Below are 19937 nucleotides of genomic sequence, written 5' to 3' on the forward strand. Positions count from 1 at the left end.
TTTTTTGGTATACAACACCGCCTTGTTTGTTTTACACTTGTCTACTTTACACTGGGCGAAAAGTCACGTTTTGGCACTATAACGTGGCATATAACATGAAACATGAAGTTAATCAACTGAATTTTGTGGCATTATACCTGTGCGATTCACATCAAGTTAGAAAAACTGCCGTAACGCAATAAAATCCCTGGGATTTTAACGGGGTGCAAAACACGGTAAAACATCGAGTTTTGGTGTCTGCGTTTTGGACGTTTTCGCTATGTTAACGCACGGCGATTCACGTCGTGTTAAACGCGTTTCAGCAGTGCGCAAAACACCACAAAACCTATGGAGTTACGATAAGTTTTTCTGGTTTCTAAAACTTGATGTTAGAGTGTTGTTTTGATGGATTATTCTGCGTTTTAATCAGCCTGTTGCCGAACCCCGGCCGCCTCTCGGCGAGTCTGCAGAATCAGACGATTATCGGCTCCCTCTCTCTCTCTCTAGTTTCTCTCTCAGCACGGTCACACACACACACACACATACACACACACACATTCACACCGTCACTGCACACAGCACACACACATGCACACACACACACACACACACACACACACACACTGTGACTGACACTGACTGACCGTCACACACACACACACACACACGGGCCCACAGTGACACACACACACGCCCCCCTTGAACTGACACACACACACACACACACGCACACACAACTGAACACACACATACACACACTGATCATCAGTTTATAAATGTAAAAAAAAATGCAGTGCATATACATTTTTGGGGGGTATCTCTTATTTTCTCTATATGAGCCTTGTCAGGTGTACAGGAGAGTAGGCTATGCATTGCCCGTGCGTTGAGCAGAGAAAGTAGGTCAGTTCTTAGCTCACAATTTTAGTGGAACCAGATCGTAGTTTTCTTCTGTATTGCCATGCACACTTTTGCTTGGGGCCCTAGCCGAGTTAATCGTTTCCCCATGTGTTGCTGACCACAGATAGGTCTTTGTTCTACTTCCCCCCCACCCCCCACCCCCCTCCCCGAAACATCCGTCCGAGATGGTGGCTACTGACTGGACTTGCAACTTCCTCAACTTGTAGTACGTACAGTACAAACTGAATTGACTCGAATTTGAGTTTTGGGATTTCTCTTGCTCTACCTTTTCTGATAATGTTTTACTCACCTCGTGTTTAGATGCAATACATAATGTCTCTTTACATTTAGTCAAGTTTTGACTAAATGTTTTAACATAGAGCCGGGGGAATCGAGACGAGTGTCGTGGTGTATGTGTGTGTGTGTGTGTGTGTGTGTGTGTAGAGCGATTCAGACCAAACTACCAGACCGATCTTTATGAAATTTTACATGAGCGTTCCTGGGAATGATATCCCCGAACATTTTTTTTCTCTTTTTAAAAAATACCTTTGATGACGTCATATCCGGCTTTTTGTAAAAGTTGAGGCGACACTGTCACACCCTCATTTTTCAATCAAATTGATTGAAATTTTGGCCAAGCAATCTTCGACAAAGGCCGGACCTCGGTATTGCATTTCAGCTTGGTGGCTTAAAAATTAATTAATGAATTTGGTCATTAAAAATCTAAAAATTGTAGAAAACAAATAACGATCCAAATGTACGTTCATCTTATTCTTCATCATTTTCTGATTCCAAAAACATATAAATAAAAATATATTTTTTTTTATCAAAATTAAATTTTTGAAATCAATTTAAAAACACTTTCATCTTATTCCTTGTGGGTTCCTGATTTCAAAAAAAATATAGATATGATATGTTTGGATTAAAAACACGCTCAGAAAGTTAAAACGAAGAGAGGTACAGAAAAGCGTGCCATTCTTCTCAGCGCAACTACTACCCCGCTCTTCTTGTAAATTCCACTGCCTTTGCCACGAGCGGTGGACTGCATGACGATGCTACGAGTATACGGTCTTGCTGAAAAATGGCATTGCGTTCAGTTTCATTCTGTGAGTTCGACAGCTTGACTAAATGTTGTATTTTCGCCTTACGCGACTTGTTTTGTTTTAGGATCGATTTTGATAATGATTGAGAAAGGAGAATAGCCGGTGTCAGTTTTACAGTCGGTTTTATGAAGTTTGAGTAAAGAAGTGCGTGGTTTTTACCCTCCCTTTCGTTTTCCTTCCCCTTCTTTAGTTTGCTATTATTGTGCCTAAGAGCCGAAATGGCTGCACTCTAACTCATCTTTGATCTCCCAAAAGACTCCATAAACAAACTAGTGTATCAAGAGGCTGGCTGGCTGCCCCTCGATGAAGAAAGAAGACTAAAGTCGGCCCAGTACGTATCAAGAGCAAGTACTTTTGACAATGCTGTGAACGAAGAGCTCACTGCTGAGTTCGACACAATAACCTCGGCCTCTTACCAAAACCTAACAAGTCGCGTAAGGCGAAAATACAACATTTAGTCAAGTAGCTGTCGAACTCACAGAATGAAACTAAACGCAATGCCATTTTTCAGCAAGACCGTATACTCGTAGCATCGTCAGTCCACCGCTCATGGCAAAGGCAGTGAAATTGACAAGAAGAGCGGGGTAGTAGTTGCGCTAAGAAGGATAGCACGCTTTTCTGTACCTCTCTTTGTTTTAACTTTCTGAGCGTGTTTTTAATCCAAACATATCATATCTATATGTTTTTGGAATCAGGAACCGACAAAGAATAAGATGAAAGTGTTTTTAAATTGATTTGGACAATTTATTTTGATAATAATTTTTATATATGTAATTTTCAGAGCTTGTTTTTAATCCAAATATAACATATTTATATGTTTTTGGAATCAGAAAATTATGGAGAATAAGATGAACGTAAATTTGGATCGTTTTATAAAAATTTTTTTTTTTTACAATTTTCAGATTTTTAATGACCAAAGTCATCAATTAATTTTTAAGCCACCACGCTGAAATGCAATACCGAAGTCCGGGCTTCGTCGAACATTACTTGACCAAAATTTCAACCAATTTGGTTGAAAAATGAGGGCGTGACAGTGCCGCCTCAACTTTCACGAAAAGCCGGATATGACGTCATCAAAGACATTTATCAAAAAAATGAAAAAAAGGTTCGGGTATTTCATACCCAGGAACTCTCATGTCAAATTTCATAAAGATCGGTCCAGTAGTTTGGTCTGAATCGCTCTACACACACACGCACAGACAGACAGACACACATACACCACGACCCTCGTTTCGATTCCCCCTCTATGTTAAAACATTTAGTCAAAACTTGACTAAATGTAAAAAGAACAAGTCGCGTAAGGCGAAAATACAATATTTAGTCAAGTAGCTGTCGAACTCACAGAATGAAACTGAACGCAATGCCATTTTTCAGCAAGACCGTATACTCGTAGCATCGTCAGTCCACCGCTCATGGCAAAGGCAGTGAAATTGACAAGAAGAGCGGGGTAGTAGTTGCGCTAAGAAGGATAGCACGCTTTTCTGTACCTCTCTTCGTTTTAACTTTCTGAGCGTGTTTTTAATCCAAACATATCATATCTATATGTTTTTGGAATCAGGAACCGACAAGGAATAAGATGAAAGTGTTTTTAAATTGATTTCGACAATTTAATTTTAATAATAATTTTTATATATTTAATTTTCAGAGCTTGTTTTTAATCCGAATATCACATATTTATATGTTTTTGGAATCAGCAAATGATGGAGAATAAGATAAACGTAAATTTGGATCGTTTTATAAAAGAAATATTTTTTTTACAATTTTCAGATTTTTAATGACCAAAGTCATTAATTAATTTTTAAGCCACCAAGCTGAAATGCAATACCGAAGTCCGGGCTTCGTCGAAGATTACTTGACCAAAATTTCAACCAATTTGGTTGAAAAATGAGGGCGTGACAGTGCCGCCTCAACTTTCACGAAAAGCCGGATATGACGTCATCAAAGACATTTATCAAAAAAATGAAAAAAACGTTCGGGGATATCAATCCCAGGAACTCTCATGTCAAATGTCATAAAGATCGGTCCAGTAGTTTGGTCTGAATCGCTCTACACGCACGCACACACACACACACACACACATACACACACACATACACACACACATACACCACGACCCTCGTTTCGATTCCCCCTCGATGTTAAAATATTTAGTCAAAACTTGACTAAATATAAAAACACCCAAAATACACGAAGCAACGATCCCACTAGCAGACTATATGTTCAACCGATATTTCAAGAAAGTGGGGGTAAACCCAGGTAGGATGGCCCACATTCCCATTCACCCCTTCCCATTTTGGTTCATGGAATCCCCCATTATCATCCCTGATCATGATCTGGGTGTAACAAAAAAAGACAAGTCGCGTAAGGCGAAAATACAATATTTAGTCAAGTAGCTGTCGAACTCACAGAATGAAACTGAACGCAATGCCATTTTTCAGCAAGACCGTATACTCGTAGCATCGTCAGTCCACCGCTCATGGCAAAGGCAGTGAAATTGACAAGAAGAGCGGGGTAGTAGTTGCGCTAAGAAGGATAGCACGCTTTTCTGTACCTCTCTTTGTTTTAACTTTCTGAGCGTGTTTTTAATCCAAACATATCATATCTATATGTTTTTTGTAATCAGGAACCGACAAGGAATAAGATGAAAGTGTTTTTAAATTGATTTGGACAATTTAATTTTGATAATAATTTTTATATATTTAATTTTCAGAGCTTGTTTTTAATCCGAATATAACATATTTATATGTTTTTGGAATCAGCAAATGATGGAGAATAAGATAAACGTAAATTTGGATCGTTTTATAAATTTTTATTTTTTTTTTACAATTTTCAGATTTTTAATGACCAAAGTCATAATTAATTTTTAAGCCACCAAGCTGAAATGCAATACCGAAGTCCGGGCTTCGTCGAAAATTACTTGACCAAAATTTCAACCAATTTGGTTGAAAAATGAGGGCGTGACAGTGCCGCCTCAACTTTCACGAAAAGCCGGATATGACGTCATCAAAGACATTTATCAAAAAAATGAAAAAAACCGTTCGGGGATTTCATACCCAGGAACTCTCATGTCAAATTTCATAAAGATCGGTCCAGTAGTTTAGTCTGAATCGCTCTACACACACACACAGACACACACACGCACGCACATACACCACGACCCTCGTTTCGATTCCCCCTCGATGTTAAAATATTTAGTCAAAACTTGACTAAATATAATAACCCTGTACTTGTCTCATCAATAGTAAAAGAAATAATCTCAAACAATAACAAAGATCACCTACAAATATTTACTGACGGCTCCAAAAAAATGATGACCAAGCTGACTGTGCTTTTGTCATTCCTGACCTCAAAATAAGTTAAAAAAAAATTAAACTCAACAAGGATGTGTCCATTTTCACTGCAGAAATTCTGGCTACGTTATCTTAAGACGCGGCATGCCACTATATCAATGACCCCCCCTCGACCTCCAACAAGAGTCGTGATTCTCTCCGACTCAAAACCAGCATAACTGCTCTTCAAAATGGTTCCAGAAACCGGGAAGAGCTTCAGACGGAAATATTGTTCCTCTGTCACCAGATCATTGCCTCTTGAACAGAACTGACCATTTGGCTACGTACTTCCCCTCACACACATGGATCAGAGGCAAGGATATGGCTGACAGAGAAGCAAAAGAGGCTGTTACAGATCAAGCAGCATTTCATGACATAAAATTAACAAAGACGGGACTGGCAAAACACAAAATGGCCAACGTTGCCTGGCGTCACTGGGAAACAGAATTGAAAATAGAAGGCAATGCCCATGGTTGGCTTATTCTGCCCCGACAAACAAAACAAAACAGGCCTACACTCCCCACCTCCCTCCTTAAAATACTTCGCAGAATTCGCACGGATGGATGCGCTCACAAGTGCTTTCCCCGTCTCTGTGAATGTGGACAGTTTATATCTTTGTTACACTTCTTTGACCGCTGCCAATCACTCCAGCAAGATTTCTGCAACCTACACACCCTTGTCAACGAACATAACCTGAAACCCCATGAGTTTTTTTTTAGATAAACATTGCACGCTTCAATGGAAGCTAGCATACACCCTGTGTCTCTCAATAGTAGAAGGCTGAAATAGGATATCTGTTTTAAAAAACCCTGATCTCCGTTCCTCCTTCCCACCTCTCAATACTCTCTCACACCGAGCTTTTTCTTCTTCATTGTATTATTTTTCCAGTTATCTATTTACTTACCTATTCAGCCAAAAATATAACAATATCCCACGTAACAAAAATTAAAAAAATAAGCCTACAAAACCGCTCCAGTCCAACCATATTCCGCGTACACAATCTTCACTTCCATCCCCATTTTGAAATATCGCAACAGACTTCCAGATATAATTATAACACGATCATATATGTGTTCTCTGGTTGCATGTTTGTTCAGTGTCTTGTCCCCACATAAAGCATATTAACTCTACCTGTCCTAAAGCAAGTTGCAGTTCTAAGAGGACGTTAAAACTAGTTATCATCATCAACACACACACACACACACATATGAAAGAACCCATGTATATTTTATGATTGTTGTTTTGGTCTGAATACAATTTGGAATCTTACTACACTCTTGTTAATTGATTTTACATTTTGTTGTCAGAAGTATTTTGTTCGTCGGTTCGTGTCTGGTGCGTGTGGTGTGAATGCCGTCCTGTCAAATGTCTTTTAAAAACACATTCACGGTAACATCTTCGACGCAGACACAGACAGTTAGGAAGGGCTCTTAATATGGACCACTTTTTACATTTAGTCAAGTTTTGACTAAATGTTTTAACGTAGAGGGGGGAGTCGAGACGAGGGTCGTGGTGTATGTGCGTGCGTGTGTGTGTGCGTGTGTGTGTGTGTGTGTGTGTCTGTCTGTGTGTGTGTAGAGCGATTCAGACTACACTACTGGACCGACATGAAATTTGACATGAGAGTTCCTGGGTATGAAATCCCCATACATTTTTTTCATAAATGTCCTTGATGACGTCATATCCGGCTTTTCGTGAAATTTGAGGCGGCACTGTCACGCCCTCATTTTTCAACCAAATTGGTTGAAATTTTGGTCAAGTAATGTTCGACGAAGCCCGGACTTCGGTATTGCATTTCAGCTTGGTGGCTTAAAAATTAATTGATGACTTTGGTCATTAAAAATCTGAAAATTGTAAAAAAAATATTTTTTTATAAAACGATTCAAATTAACATTCATCTTATTCTCCATCATTTGCTGATTCCAAAAACATATAAATATGTTATATTTGGATTAAATACAAGCTCTGAAAATTAAATATATAAAAATTATTTTCAAAATTAAATTTTCGAAATCAATTCAAAAACACTTTCATCTTATTCCGTGTCGGCTCCTCATTTCAAAAACATATAGATATGATATGTTTGGATTAAAAACACGCTCAGAAAGTTAAAACAAAGAGAGGTAGAGAAGAGCGTGCTATCCTTCTCAGCGCAACTACTCCCCCGCTCTTCTTGTCAATTTCACTGCCTTTGCCGTGAGCGGTGGACTGACGATGCTACGAGTATACGGTCTTGCTGCGTTGCATTGCGTTCAGTTTCATTCTGTGAGTTCGACAGCTACTTGACTAAATGTTGTATTTTCGCCTTACGCGACTTGTTGTTTCATGCTGATAACTAGCGTGTTTTCTTGCGAAGAAGTTTTATTTTGTGTTTGGTAGTCCTTTATTTCTCTTAGGTTAACCGTTAGGCCTAATTAGAGTGCAATAGCTTTGATAAACATTCAACAAAAATTAAAACAGACAAAATCACAAATGGTCCATAATAGGAGCCTGGGCGCCTAATATGGACCAGTGAAGCGGCCTTCACAAATCACTGTAAAAAGCCCCCTATACTTCAAAATAACATGATACAACTTAGTGTACAAGTCAGTCTAATTCAAATATGCTTTAGATTGATCTGTTTCGGGTTGATGAGAGCATTATTTGAAGCACACCAGGAAACTAAAGAAGCTTATCAAAAACAGAGTGAAAATAAGTGAAATTGTCAACTTCCACGAAAAGAAGACTTTTTTTTTTAAATCTTGAGAACTAGTTATAGGTTATTTCCAGCAAGCTTCTAAATGAATTATTGAAAATAGCTTTTAGCTTTTTTTTCTCGATTTGTTGAAGGTGGTCCATATTAGGGGACTCGCACATACTTTGAGATCTTGCTATTATTTTTTGTTTGCACGGTAAAAACTCGGGGTCAACCCTGCTAAAATGTAACAAATGCGGTCTTAGCTGTCATATATAGCAATTTTTGTGTGATAAAAGCTTTGGCTGTGGACAGAAACGAGTTCGTTTTTGGCGGCAAATTTAGAGTGAACGCTGCCAAACTGAGGGAAGAAAAGAGAAAAAGCCAGGCTAACGGTTTTGAGATTTCTGTTTCTGCAATACAGCCGAAACAAATTTTTTGAGCGCTCTAGCGCCGTTAGTTTTTCAGAACAGGAGGTGGTCCATATTAGGAGCCGGTCCATATTAGGAGCCCTTCCCTTATATCTACGTGAAGCTACCACCGCTCGGCTTTACACACACACACACTTTTTTTAATTAGTTGCTTTTGGCACACGGCCTCATCATGTGCACTTGAAACAACTACAAAACACAACAACGTACAACAACAGCATAGTTGTGCCTGTCGGGTTAAAGTTTGTAAGGGGGGGGGGGGGGGGGGGCACTTTGAATCGAAAGTGAATGTGATGGGCGCGAAGCGCCCGAATTTGCTAGGGGGGTCGGGGGGCATGCCCCCCCGGAAATTTGTTTTGCCTAAAGAAACAACTGAAAATGGTGCCATCTGGTGCCATTTGAACTTAGAAATGGTCATAGAATCAGCATAGAAAAATCTTTTTTTTTTCTTCTTCTTCTTTTTTCTTCTTTTTTTTCGGGGGGGGGGGGGGCACAGGGGGCATGCCCCCCCCCCCTCGTCCGCCCCTGGGTTATCACCATAAGGCGCCTGTAGCCTACTTGTCAGTCTCTCTTTTTAGATCAGTGGCCTGTGCCGGCAATAGTTTGGTAAAGTCGCGCAGACCGCGCATGCGCCGTGTGCAGTAAAATGTTATCGAAAATGGCGGATAAATCTAACTCGTGCTAAGAAACGTTTCAAAACCAAGCTTTATGGACGTTTTTATGACTACGTACTCCAGCAGACATCAACTTGTGGTCGACGTGTGTGGGTTTTGCTCAAAATACGTAAGTATTCGTCAGCCGTTTGGCTTCTCGAATTAAGTTTCAACTTTGTCTCTGTCTCGAACCACAGGCGGAAGGTATCGTTCACTGGACCACTACTTTCTATGACTCGTATGAGTATGAAAGTAGTCTAGTGGTCCAGTGGACGATACCTTCCGCCTGTGCTCGAACCAAAATACTAAGCTTACCAGTTACCACACTGTCATACTCATAGTCATAGTGATAGCACTGATACATTTGTACAGGTAAACATGGCTGTTTGCTGAAAATCAGTCTTTGTGAAAAATTGTAATGATGTCTCTGAAGTTTGATTCAGTCCCTAATTCATTCAGTGATTCATTTTGATGGGACGTCAACCCATGGTGAGGCTAATACTAATAATTTTGATCGTATTCTGCCGGTGCCATTGCCAACTGCCATGGTTGTTCTTGTGTGCACTAATTAGTAATTTACTAGCAATAGGAGTTCGAGTTCTACTATAGTAGTATTTTACGAAATCATTACTACTAGTACTCCCGGCCGGGTCATACCTAAGACTGTAAAATTGGCAATCTAGTGGCTGCTCCGCCTGGCGTCTGGCATTATGGGGTTAGTGCTAGGACTGGTTGGTCCGGTGTCAGAATAATGTGACTAGGTGAGACATGAAGCCTGTGTTGCGACTTCTGTCTTGTGTGTGGCGCACGTTAAGTGTCAAAGCAGCACCGCCCTGATATGGCCCTTCGTGGTCGGCTGGGCGTTAAGCAAACAAACAAACAAACAAACAAACTACTAATACTAAATACTACTGCTACTACTAGCTTTAAACAAGCTATGGTTTGAATGACCAGCTAAATGCTAATAGTAAATAAGTACATTATTTTTGCATCAGCGAGGTATACATAAATTTAACGAAGTGGATTCACAGCGCGCGGCGCGTTGTGCAGCGTTGCGATTTACAACGCGCGGCGCTACGAGGAACGCTGCGATTCACGACGCGCGATGTATTCTGCCGATACATTTCCTTCACAATCGCAAAGTTTACAACAGCTACATCTATCTGATCTATTTGAGAAATAAAACTGTCAATAAAGCGAAAAACAGAGCTGAGCCATTCTCTCTCTCTCACTCTTTCAACTGAATTCACCAGTATATCGCCGCGTCGATGTAAAAACGTGCCTGCCTCTGCTGAACAATCCTTCTCATTGCGGTCAATGCGCATGCGCCAATCTTGGACTTACAAAAATGCGACCCTTTGACCCATCGAACCATGGGTTAGGGTAAGGGTTAGGTTGTTCACGACCTGATTAATCTCCCCATGTTAGCGCATGCGCATTGACCGCAATGAGAAGGACTGTTCAGGCAGAGTTTTCAGTTTGTGACACCGGCCTTGAATACTTGGCAGTCATACTCATATCACTACATGTCATTGCAATGGCTTCTACTATATATGGAAAGGAGCTGAGTTTTTAAACTGGGATGACGTTTTTAAACAATTATCCGAGTACAGTGCCGCGGAACTGTTAATCGGTGTCACACCAGTTAACACTTCAGCAGCCATTTTGGAATTCGCGCATGCGCAGATCATTTTTTCAGCGTGGGTTTTTTTTCCAGTTGATTTGAACGCGTATATAATTATATTCAGTCTGCATAAAGTGCAATTTTGTAGTCTTGCAGCCCTGAAGTTGCTTTTGCAAAGAAAGAGTATAAAATGTTCCTGATAATCATGCATACATGTACAAAAATAAAGCGCATCAACAATCTGCGCTGGTGAGAGCAATAGCCGCGCTCTGGGAATCGCTGCGCTGCACAACGTGCCGCGCTGCCGCGCTGCACAGCGCGCTGCGCTCTGTGAATCGCTTGCCTAAATTTGAATATTTTATTAAAAAAATACCGCATGGTTTTGCTTGACCAAATCATTTATCAGCTAACAATATGCTTTTATTTCAGTTGGACCTGACTTGAGCATGGTTCCGTTGTCTCCGCAACAACAGCTTGGTTGCTCAAGAATTGCAGGCATGTCCAGTTTGCAGCATGTGCAGGCTGACCCCGCTGAGTGTGAAGATCTGATGGCTGATCTAGACACAACATAAGCTGCTTGACACTATTCCAAGGTAAGCAAGAAGCTTTGAAAATAGTTACTTAGTAAGTGTACATTTTTGTGGGTGAACCATCAGTAACCGTCTCCCCCCCCCCCCCCCCCCCTCAACACCCCCACCCACACATACAAACACACACACAAACTTGGGTTTGTACTACAACTATTAGTATTAACTACTCTTCATAAATGAGTTATGTAATTCATCAGAGGTTTGAAGTCATTATGGTTTTGCAAATTAGTAAGAGACTATGTGGGTGCATGGATTCAGTAATGGCAGTGAGTAATGCGCAATTAATACATGTATGCAATACTCCTGCTGGTGAGTTCACTACAAACAGGTACTACATTAGAACTGATCTATGTTATTTGTTAATGAGGATGATTAATCGTAATCTCACTGTCAAACTATCATGATACTATTGCCATTGACAGTGCTAGATCACTTCATAAAGTTATTTTAGTAAGTAATCATATGATATTGATAATTTTGATATAGTGATTTACTGACGGTGACAATGACATGTTATCTTCATACTATTCAAGGTACAAGATGCTAAAAGTGCAGATATCAAGGGCTTGGGATTTCGGCTCCTGGTGATGCTACTTGTAACTCTTTTGTGAGTACCGGTACATGTATACTGGGTGTTTTCTGAGTTTTTGTCCGCTGTCAGTGTTAGATTTATATTGTGGTACAGTGGAACCCCCCTGTTAAGACCCCCCAATTTAAGACTCCCTCCTTTTAAAGACCTTGTTTTCTCAGACTTTCTGTTCATAACCTCTGTAAAATTACCCCCCTTTTAAGACTCCCTCCTTTTTAAGACTGAATTTTCTCAGATTATTGGAGGTCTTAAAAAGGGGTGTTCCACTGTATAACCTGTTTTTCTAGTTTCATGGTTTAGCCACGACTCACTTTGAATGAGGGTCATCTGCCAGGCATTTAGCTGATTATCTGATAGTGATAAGTGATATTTATTTATTTATTTATTTATTTTTTCATTTTTCATTACTTTATTGTCCCATTGCTGGGAAATTCGGGTCGCTTCCACCCAGTGGAAAGCTAGCGGCAACAGAGTCGCGCTACCCAGGTGTCTGCGTGTTTAGGTGTATTCAGCCACCTGCACTTATGGCAGAATGACCAAGATCTTTAACATGCCATTGTGGTGACACGGGGGTGGGAGATGAATACCGTCTCTGGGTCTGCACATAAAGTTGACCCGTGTCCGTCCCGGCCCGGATTCGAACCAGCGACCTCTCGATCACAAGTCCAGTGCTCTACCACCTGAGCTAATTTGCTATTTATAAATTACAGTTGCAGTAAACAGGCATGGTACTCTTCCGCCGATCGGCGGAAATCCGCCGAAAACAAAAATCCGAAAAAAAAAGAAAAAAAAAAAACATCCGAAAAAAAGAAAAAAAAAAAAAATCTGCTGATTGACTTGAGATTATTATTTTTTCTTACTCAAGCCTTGTTATCTTTCACTTATATCCCTCTCAGCTTCAAGGAGAGGGCACTAAACACATTTGAATTAGTAAAAAGTCGTCAGCTTCAGGGAGCGTTGCCCCCTGACCCCCACAAGGGGCGCTGACCCTTGACCCCGCAAGGGGGCCTAACCGGCCCCCTGGACCCCCAGCTTTATTTCAGCTGAAACTGCCATTCCTTCAGTACCATGCCTGGTAAACTAACACTGTCGCACAAAGCATGTGACTTTAAAAAAAGATTTGTTTGAAATCATGTGAGCTCTGTCCACTAGATGATGGAGAAGGGAATTTTTCCAGTTGAGTCTGCAACATGGATTTTTTCTCTCTCAGGATAACAAGTTTTGAAATGGATCGAGTATCCTTAAATGAAATATCTTAATAGATGTAAGGGTTGTGTCCTTTGAATAACTGTGTTAGCATGTACTCGGATTTATTATATTGATGACTATATTTTTAGATATGATTTTTAGGGAATTCATTTATCTTTATCCATGCAACCTGTGATTGCTCCTGTCAGATTGGTGCTAAAGGAACAACCAGTCCGTGTTGAACTGTCTGGTTGGTGTGCACACGTAGTGGGCCCAGTGAGATTGAACACTTTGTCTCTACATAGTTGTTGTGATATATGCGTGTGGAAGGAGTGTGAAGTTTTATGCATACACCATAACAAAATCCTGTGCTTTGCATTTGGTAAATAAACTGTTTGTTTGACTTGAACAAATACAGTATGAAAGGAAAAATTTAGGGTTGGTGTGGCGATAACAATAAAGATATGTCATAGTGACTTGACTAATTGATTTGAATTCTGCTGCAGGTCAGTCGCCCCCCACCTCCTGCTCCTGACCTGGTTGCCTCCTACAACTTCGAGGAAATACGACAGGACACCCTTCAGCTTGCTGCACCATGGTGTCTCTTGGAGAACAGCAAGGAACAGATACAGGTGGGGTCGGTTGGGATACCGTAAACAGACTATTTTTGTTGTTGTTGGCCTTAGCATAGAGTCTGGGGATGTGAGATGTGCATGATGTGTTGTTTGAATCTGACAGTGATTGTATGAATTTTTTATACATGTATTGTTGTCACGCGCTTTTAACTTCTGATAAGGCGCTTTATAAATGCCCGTTATTATTATTATTATTATAAATAGATACACACTTGTAAACTTATGTTAGTTTTCACACGTGAGCATGAAGGAATGTGCCTTTATGAGGAATGTATAGTGGCTTGCAATATTGAATTTGAGGGATGTTTGCAGTTATTAGCACAGCTCAGTTTTCTTGAGGGTTCCGTGAGAACAGTGAAATTCTCCTTTGAGGACTGAAAAATATCTTGGATAATTGGTCTTAATTGGGGGGGGGGATTTAAAACATAAGTACATTCACATGTGTTTTTCATTTTCACTGTCCCGCAGTGGGGCACTGCGGTTATGAAATTAAAGGCCCCTCCTGTTTTTGGAACCGCAGGAGCTTTCTAGTTTGCTGTTAGATAGATTTTTGGTTCCTCTTTCCTGTCATGCTCTCTTTTTCTTCATGAATTCTTTTCTTTTTTCTGCCTTCTTGCTCATTCACCTGTATTTTTTCCAAAAATCTCTTCTCTTGCCGCTTGTCTCGCGATTCATGTATAGTTTAATCTGTTAGTGTTCTGATGTAAGTCCAGCAGTAGATAGGTTAAGCCTATTTTAACATACTGGAAACTGGTAATCTTCCAGTAGGTATTAATTTAGTTTTACTAAAGCCTGCTGGGACACAAGTAATGGGTTAGTGCATTTGTAAACAGGAATCGCTTGACAAGTGGCCCCCTTCATCCCCCCCTTCCTCGTCCTGATATGGCTCTGCGTAGTCGGCTGGACGTTAAGCAACAAATAAACAAATAAAAAATTCATTTTCACTGTGTTAAGGTGGGGAGGTCCTTCTCTACTTCTTTCTTTGTTTTCCCATTGACATATTTTTGTTCTTGTCTATATTTTTTACATAGGTTCACCATTAGCTGCTGTCCTCATCCCCAGCCGACTGTTTCCGCTGAAGCTGTGAAGGATACTTCTTCATGTAGGCGTGGACATCTTTTTCGTCGCCATGCAAGGCTTCCAGTACCATATAATTTTGTGAATACTCTGGGGACCTGTCATCGACTTTGGAAGGACGCTTTATTTTATAACACTTTGTACCCCATCTATGTTGACCAAGACTTTTTAAGCCGAGACCAGCTGTGCTGCAGCAGGTCACTCAGAATTGTAGAAACTGTGTATCAACAGGCTAGAATGCTGGCGTTAGATCAACGTTACAGGAAGCGACTGAAGCTAACCGTCTAAGCAGGATGCGGATATGTGCCGAATGAGAACAGATGAAATGTACATAGTGACTGTGTGTACGGATATATATCCATACCTGGTCAGATAGAGCCATATGAGTGGGTACGGATACCCCCCGCGGGTTAGGGGGAGTCCCATATTGGTTGGGACGAGAAAGAATTTACCCGATGCTACCCAGCATGTCGTAAGAGGCGACTAACGGTTCTGTTTCTCCTTTTACCCTTGTTAAGTGTTTCTTGTATAGAATATAGTCAATGTTTGTAAAGATTTTAGTCAAGCAGTATGTAAGGAATGTTAGGTCCTTTGTACTGGAAACTTGCATTCTCCCAGTAAGGTCATATATTGTACTACGTTGCAAGCCCCTGGAGCAATTTTTTGATTAGTGCTTTTGTGAACAAGAAACAATTAAACAAGTGGCTCTATCCCATCTCCCCCCTTTCCCCTATCCCATCTCCCCCCTTCCCCCGTCGCGATATAACCTTGAATGGTTGAAAACGACGTTAAACACCAAATAAAGAAAGAAAGAAATTGGGTACGAATATATCCGTACCTGGGAGACGAGGAGTTAAAGGTACTGAACTTGTCAAATCCAGGTGCACGGATCCCCTGGGGCTTTTAGTCATACCTCAGGCAGCTGTCCGTTAGAAGAACTACCAAGTTTCATTGACTTGCACCCAAAGAGTCAAGAACTGCGATTTTTTTTACGAACTAATTTCGGACTCTGTCCCGGCTGGTCTTGACCTATTTTTGGATCTAAATTTAGATCAGGTCATCACATCATGCACAAAAAGACACGTCACTAGTAGCAAACTATGTCAGACATCATCATGAGTTTGTGTAAGACAAAATGGAGGCCGGAATCACTCAGTTGAATCGAACTCTGACCAAACACCACGTAATAACTAGGTTAATTTATGCACTCGCGTGAACAAGCCAACTGTCGAGCTTCACAGATGTCGTCGTTGGGTAGTTTTGGTTTTGTTTTACTACCATAGGAGGATTTTTGAACTGTAAATGCACTCAGCTACAACAAAAACGCAAAACGAAGTCCCGCAGTGGGGCACTGCGGTTATGAAATTAAAGGCCCCTCCTGTTTTTGGAACCGCAGGAGCTTTCTAGTTTGCTGTTAGGTAGATTTTTGGTTCTTCTTTCCTGTCATGCTCTCTTTTTCTTCATGAATTCTTTTCTTTTTTCTGCCTTCTTGCTCATTCACCTGTATTTTTTCCAAAAATCTCTTCTTGCCGCTTGTCTCGCGATTCATGTATAGTTTAATCTGTTAGTGTTCTGATGTAAGTCCAGCAGTAGATAGGTTAAGCCTATTTTAACATACTGGAAACTGGTAATCTTCAATCAATATCAATCAATCAATATGAGGCTTATATCGCGAGTATTCCGTGGGTACAGTTCTAAGCGCAGGGATTTATTTTATTTTTTCAATTTTTATTCAAGGCGCAGGGATTTATTTATGCCGTGTGAGATGGAATTTTTTTACACAATACATCACGCATTCACATCGGCCAGCAGATCGCAGCCATCTCGGCGCATATCCTACTTTTCACGGCCTATTATTCCAAGTCACACGGATATTTGGTGGACATTTTTAGCTATGCCTATACAATTTTGCCAGGAAAGACCCTTTTGTCAATCGTGGGATCTTTAACGTGCACCCCCAATGTAGTGTACACGAAGGGACCTCGGTTTTTCGTCTCATCCGAAAGACTAGCACTTGAACCCACCACCTAGGTTAGGAAAGGGGGGAGAAAATAGCGGCCTGACCCAGGGTCGAACACGCAACCTCTCGATTCCGAGCGCAAGTGTGTTACCACTCGACCACCCATGCCGGTTGTTATGATCGCCACATTTTAGGTCCCCCCCTTTTCAAACTTCCCCGCTTTTAAGACCTTACGTTTTTGGATTTTCTGTTCACAACCTGTTGTGCATTTACCTACATATTAAGCAGATTTCCTCCTTTTTAAGACCAGCTTTTTTTTTTATTCTTGGAGGCCTGTTTGGAGGGACACTGAATTTGTTTGTTCGAAATTCAGAATTCAAATAATTCTTCATCAACGAGACCCCCCGCGGGTTAGGGGGAGTCCCATATTGGTTGGGACAAGAAAGAATTTACCCGATGCTACCCAGCATGTCGTAAGAGGCGACTAACGGTTCTGTTTCTCCTTTTACCCTTGTTAAGTGTTTCTTGTATGGAATATAGTCAATGTTTGTAAAGATTTTAGTCAAGCAGTATGTAAGAAATGTTAAGTCCTTTGTACTGGAAACTTGCATTCTCCCAGTAAGGTCATATATTGTACTACGTTGCAAGCCCCTGGAGCAGTTTTTTGATTAGTGCTTTTGTGAACAAGAAACAATTAACAAGTGGCTCTATCCCATCTGCCCCCTTTCCCCTATCCCATCTCCCCCTTTTCCCGTCGCGATATAACCTTGAATGGTTGAAAACGACGTTAAACAACAAATAAAGAAAGAAAAGAATTCATCAACGAGTGATTACTGCCTCACCATAGCAGTTGGGCCAGTCTTACTAACTCTTACTTTTATTAATGTGCCGTGATGCAAAGACGTTGAGCAGTTTTCAGATGTTTATGAATCTAGGGCTTTCAAAATTTACTGACATGTTGGACTCCATGACATCCAAACATGAAGTTCAGTTACCCCTTTTCAACTTTGAAGGTCACATTGTGGGCGAATTTTTAGCAAAAAGTTGAAACATTGGTATGACTGTTCTTACTCACAAGAGAAGTGATTTAGTTATTTACTGATTTTCATTTTGTGTGGCCTTCTTTCACCCATTTAATCATTCATAAATGTTCATACCCAAGGGAAGTAATTCACATATATATCTATCAGACATGGGATTCAGAAAAAGTGATAATTAAGGAAAAAGAAGGTGGGGTTCGCCCCCAGAAGCTGAAGGTTTTTAGTGTTTTAGACACACAAAAATGGCCCTGAAATGCATATTTCAGCTTAATTATAGCCCCCCTCCCCCCCTTTCTCTTCCTTCCCATGTTTCTCAAATTAATTTTACGCTAAGACTCAAAATAAGGAGGAGAAAGAGAGAGAGAGAGAGAGAGAGAGAGAGAGAGAGAGAGAGAGAGAGAGAGAGAGAGAGAGAGAGAGAGAGAGAGAGAGAGGCGGGGGGTGGGGGTGGTGGCGTGTGACGGTGTGGTTTCAATGTTCTTACCTTGTCGGTGCCAAACGACCCCAGTGACTGATTACCCGACTGGGTTTTCAGGATAGTCAAGTGCTTGTTGCTTTTCAAGTGGCTTTTGAGGGCAGTCTTTCCATTGGAGCCGTAGTTGATAACATTAACATCGTTGCACAAAGTGCACTGAGCTTTTCCCGGCAAGTTGATTTTAGCAAAAGCATCGGCAACTTTCAGTTTCACGTCTTGTGTCTTCTGGCCTTTCTCGTATTTCCAGCTCAATGATACAACTTCATCGAGCCAGTCGAATCTCCAGAGATTTTTCTTGTACTTCTGCTGGTCAATTTCCCGGGCTAGAACGGTTTCGTCTCGCTTTAGCTTCCTCATCATTTTGGCAGGTGGCTCGAAGCGATGTAAAAATGGCGCCGAATCATTCTCATACGGTATGCTTATACTGAATCCCCGATAGCTACGTTGAAACGGTGACTGTAGGAGACAAAGAGCGCGTTCCCATACGGATCGACCAGCAACAGTCTGACCGTTTTAGGAACCAACCGTTCAAGAATAGTATGGAATGGAGCGTCGCGATCAGCGGACCGGCCGAAAAACTTGGGTCTATACCTACATACCCCAAAATTTTCTCAGCGGATTTGCACGAATCTCAAGAATGATCCCTGGAGCCTAAAAAATTTACGGAAGAATCCCATGTCTGAATTCTATGGCCAATGTTTTTACAGGGCATCTGCCCCCTCCCCCCCCCCCTCCCCTCCCAACACACACTCACATGGGCTAAAACTTACATGGCTTTTATGGGTATGACGCTCTTATTCACAAGGGAAGTAATTTACTGATGGTGTGTTTTCATTTCGTGTGGCCTTCACCGATTTGAATAATTTATTTTAGCTTATCCAATTATAGTGTGGATGAACACTGTCTCCACTCAAAATAGTCCTTTGCTATTGTACATTGTGAATCAGCATTTTTGTTTTTGTCCTGTTTGAATAAAGTGCAATAATTTTACAACCAAAGTGTTAATGTTAAAGATGTTTACATAATGTGTGAAGGATGATGCATTTGAAAACTAATATTGTTAAATGTAAATTGACCTGTGACAAGTCAGCAAAGTGCAATATCCAAGCATGAAACCCGCACACAATTCCCAAAGAACATGCCTTCTTTTCCACAAAATTCCATCCAGGTGAAAACAATTATGTGAACGTCATAACATGGTGTTTTTTTACATTAATAATCAAGCCTAACACCAACTAACATGGTGTTAATAGGCATTTGAGCAAGCTTTAACACCAACATAACATGGAGTTAATAGGCATTTGAGCAATCTTTAACACCAACATAACATGGGGTTTTGCATGTTAAACCAGCAATAACATGATGTTAATCACATTACAAGCAAGCTGTAACACCACCAAAACAAGCAGTTTTGCAAGTTAAGTCTACGATAACATGATGTTACTTGGCGTTAAACCAAAGCTTTAATCCCATCAAAACTTGACATTTTTGCATGTTACAGACATGCTGTAACATGGTTTAACATGATGTTTTGACCGTCGCAAAACGCGCTGAAATTCCAGGCAATTTCGCAGCGATAACTTCAACAAAATCCAATCAAAATCTGGCGTTGTCGTGAACACCAAAATGTGATAAACCTATTGAAACTTGAAGTTTTGTTGGGATTTTGAGTAGTTTTGTAAGATACAAAACG

General features: G+C 40.7%; 1 protein-coding gene and 2 long non-coding RNA genes across 4 annotated transcripts in view; 1 reads left to right on the forward strand and 2 right to left on the reverse strand.

Moving 5' to 3' along the window:
* LOC138963308 (uncharacterized) overlaps nucleotides 1-19937 on the reverse strand; it is a 304793-nt gene that overhangs the window by 240628 nt on the left and 44228 nt on the right. The gene's annotated exons all lie outside the window — the stretch shown is intronic.
* Nucleotides 1-19937, reverse strand: part of LOC138961034 (protein mono-ADP-ribosyltransferase PARP14-like) — a 100998-nt gene that overhangs the window by 39129 nt on the left and 41932 nt on the right. The window lies entirely within an intron of this gene.
* LOC138963307 (uncharacterized) lies at nucleotides 9057-15485 on the forward strand. Of its 2 annotated transcripts, XR_011454776.1 has the most exons (3): nucleotides 9057-9196; nucleotides 11120-11283; nucleotides 11814-15485. It is a non-coding gene; the product is annotated as an uncharacterized lncRNA (long non-coding RNA). The 2 variants fall into 2 exon arrangements; XR_011454775.1 differs by having other exon boundaries at nucleotides 9073-11283.

Source organism: Littorina saxatilis, linkage group LG3 (genome assembly GCF_037325665.1).
Source record: "Littorina saxatilis isolate snail1 linkage group LG3, US_GU_Lsax_2.0, whole genome shotgun sequence".
Classification (NCBI taxonomy): Eukaryota; Metazoa; Mollusca; class Gastropoda; order Littorinimorpha; family Littorinidae; genus Littorina; species Littorina saxatilis.